Source organism: Otolemur garnettii, unplaced genomic scaffold (genome assembly GCF_000181295.1).
Source record: "Otolemur garnettii isolate 467f Iridium unplaced genomic scaffold, OtoGar3 scaffold00175, whole genome shotgun sequence".
Classification (NCBI taxonomy): Eukaryota; Metazoa; Chordata; class Mammalia; order Primates; family Galagidae; genus Otolemur; species Otolemur garnettii.
In genome coordinates this window covers 1,197,839-1,201,535 of record NW_003852570.1, presented here as the reverse complement: position 1 = coordinate 1,201,535, position 3,697 = coordinate 1,197,839, and the positions used below count along the sequence as shown (strand labels likewise).

General features: G+C 38.3%; 1 pseudogene; it reads right to left on the bottom strand.

Annotated features, from left to right (window-relative positions):
• Positions 1-578: 578 nt before the first annotated feature.
• Positions 579-2,072, bottom strand: LOC100949942 (annotated as a pseudogene).
• Positions 2,073-3,697: the final 1,625 nt, after the last annotated feature.

Genomic DNA, 3,697 nt, shown 5'->3' with positions numbered 1-3,697 from the left:
GAACATTTATTATTTTTGAGCATGGATAAATGAATGGTCTGCCTCCACTTTCTGATGACATGACACTGCATGTCACTTTTTCTTATCAAATTCTAAGAGTAGCACTGGGAGCACTTCTAAATCATAGCATTAATTTGAGAACAGGCATGAAAGTGGAATCTGTCAGCACCTGCCTGTTTGTGAACTCTGGTGCCACATCACAACTTTTCCAAGTCAAGGTGTACCCATCTTGTAAGATCACAGGATTTTCCTCTTTTAAAACTATAAATTACCACCTTGTTTACAAACCTCACTTACTTGTGGCAGATGGTATATTTAAGGAATTACTTTTAAAAATCTTTTTTTTTTAATTATTCTTTTTAAGATATGCAACAAGATCCCTCTACACCACCTGTTTGAAGTACAATCCTGAAGACTTGCTTTGTCTGTATTGTCACTTCAGCTGCAGGATGGAAGGACAGGAGCTGGAGGCGAATTTTCAGTCACTCTGCATGGCTGCTGGTACACATGGAACATTCTTAGGCCAGGTTTTTAACTCTCAGTCAGGCTTAACCAAACTGGAAATTATATGATCTTCCTTAAGACTCTATTGGTATGTCTGAGCTCCTGCTCCCCAAAAGGCCATTAATAGAGGAATTTCTTGTGTTACTGAGAACAAGCCTCTCTCTTCTTCTAAATGCTTCATTTATTGAAGAGACTGTGCTTATATCCAAGACCCTAAACCCTTATTTCTAACCTCCAAAGGCATAAATGAATGGCAAATCAGGGCAACACGAAGGACAGAAGAGAACTCCCATTTTCATGTCCCTAGAATGAACTAGACGTGGCCTATCACCTAAGATATCCCAGATCTTCACATATTTGTCAGCTGAAGCAGTCACAAGACAACCCTTGATTTGACTGCTTAGATCAAGGCCAGAGATTTCATCATTGTGGGCATTAAGAGTAAAAATTGGCTTATCTGAACGTGCATCCAAATTATATACAAAGCCATCATCTGTACTGGCCGAAAAGTGACAAGGTGAAAAGTGATTCCAAGTCACCCTCTCGATCTGCCCACTGAACTGCCACATCCGAGGGCTTTCCTCTGGACTTAGGCAGTCACACTAAGCAACGGATTCATCATAAGATTCAGAAATCAGAGTTTGTGTTTCAGATGGATGAAACGGCAAAGTCTGGACCTTATCCGTGTGTACAGTAAGGCTAGCTGCTGGCTTCCCCAGGGACATATCCCACAGAATGACAGTATTATCAGCTGATGCACTTGCCAATACATTTCTGATTAGCTTATTTCATGAAAGATCAAGGACAGCATCAGTATGCTCTTCTGCTGAGGAACTCTTTTTCCCTTTCTTTTTCTTCTTTTTTTGAAAGTTTACTTTCAAGTGTGAAGACGAGTTCTAGAGAGTCCACTATATCGAGATCCCACACTTCAATAACAGCTGCCATGCTTCCCACAGCAATATAATTTCCAGTAGAATCATCTGGGCTAGGATCAAAATTCAGCCATTCCACACTCAGAGGATACGCAGACAAGAGTATATCATGGTGTACATAAAAAGTCTTTTTCTTGATCATAAACATGCACCTCTAAATTGCATTGGTCCTGTTCAGCTCAGCCACAAGCTATAAGATTGTCGCTGGGCTTAATCAAGAAATCTTCATGTTCATATTGTTCTGTATCTTTCAGAGTAATGTAAGGATCTTGATCATTACTCCCATAGAGTGTAAGACCCAAGAGAGATTTGCCAAGAGTCTCAGCATCTGGATCATCCTCTTCATCATATTTATCTAAGTCATACTCGGCCAGCTCATCATCATCTATTGTCCTGTCATCCTCTGGGTCACCATCCTCCAAGAGCTCTCTTTGGTGAGCCTGGGTATGTGCACTCTGCATGCCCTCTTCTGAAGGATGGCCTACTTCCTCTTCATCACTGCCACCTTCTTCTTGAAATTTTTCCTTTGCATCAGCAATGAATGACTTTAATTCTCAGTTCTACCTTATCTGTCATCTCTTTGGCCACACCACAGCAGACCCAAGCCACGCATGTCACCTGGTAGGTGTGGTTCATGGTCCCCAGCTTAAAGATGAGTCAGGCTATAGACATGACCTCAGCTGCAGGATGACCGGCATGATCCCAGTACCACACTCCCAGATTCAACATTGTTAAAATGGCTATACTACACAAAGTATTTACAGATTCAACAAAATTCCCATTAAAATACTAATACCATATTTTGGATCTATAAAATTTTTACACTTAATATGGACCCAGAGTATACTAAGAATAGCCATTATCACTCTTATGTAATAAGAACAAACCAGGAGGCATCACTTTACCAGACTTCAAGCTATAGTATAAGGCTATAATAACAAAAGCAGCATGGTTCTGGCATAAAAATAGAGCATAGACCCATGGACCAGAACTGAGAAATCAGAGATGAGTTCATATTCATGTTCTCATCTGATTTTTGACAAACCTGATAAAAATAAAATCATACACTAGGAAAAGAATATCTGTGTAATATATGGAGCTGGAAAAACTGGAGAGCCACTTGTAGAAGACTGAGATAAGATCTATAACTCTCATCACTCACATAAATTAGCTCATGATGGATAAAAGTCTTAATCCTAAGGCAAAAAGCTCTAAGAATTCTAGAATAAAGGTGTTGAACACTTTTTCATATGTTTATTGGCCATTTGTCTGTCATCTTCAGAGAATTTTCTGTTCAAGCCTCTTGCCCACAAAGAAATGGGGTTATTTGTTTTTTTTCTTATTGATTAGTTTGAGATCTCTGTGCATAATAGTTATTAGACCTCTGTCAGAAATGTAACCTTCAAATATCTTCTCCCATTTTGAAAGTTACTTACTGCTTTGCTTTACTTACTGTGCTCTTAGCTATGCAGAAGCTTTTTTTGTTTGATTAGATCCCAGTAATATATTTTTTGGTATTGCTTTAATTGCCAGGGGGGATCCTCCTCATAAAATATTCTCCCAGGCCAATTTATTCAAGCATTTTCCCTGAAATCTTTTCTAGTATTTTTATAGTTTCATGTCTTAAGTTTAAATCTTTTATTCAGTGAGAATCAATTTCTGTTAGTGGTGAAAGAAGAGGGTCCAGTTTTAGCCTTCTACATGTCACTAGCTAGTTCACCCAGCACCATTTGTTAAATATGAACTATTTCTGCCAATAAATGTTTTTCATCTTTATTATCAGAGATATGCAAATCAAAACCACTTTGAGATATCATCTAATTTCAGTAAGATTAGCACACATCACAAAATCCCCAAACTACAGATGTTGGCATGGATATGGAGAGAAAGGGACACTTCTACACCACTGGCAGGATTGCAAACTAATATGGCCTTTTAGGAAAGAATCTTGGAGAGTACTCAAGGAACTAAAAGTATATCTACCATATTATCCTGCAATTTCTCTTCTAGGTAAATACTCAGATGATCAAAAATCATTTTGCAACAAAGACATTTGCACTAGGATATTTATTGCAGCCCAATTCATAATTGCTAAGTCATGGAAGCAGCCAAAATGCCCATAAATCCATGAATGAATTAAAAAATTGTGGCATATGTATACCATGGAATAGTATGCAGCCATTAGAAAGAATGGAGACTTTACATTTTTTATGCTTACCTGGATAGAAGTGAAACATAGTCTTTTTAGTAAAGCATCTCCA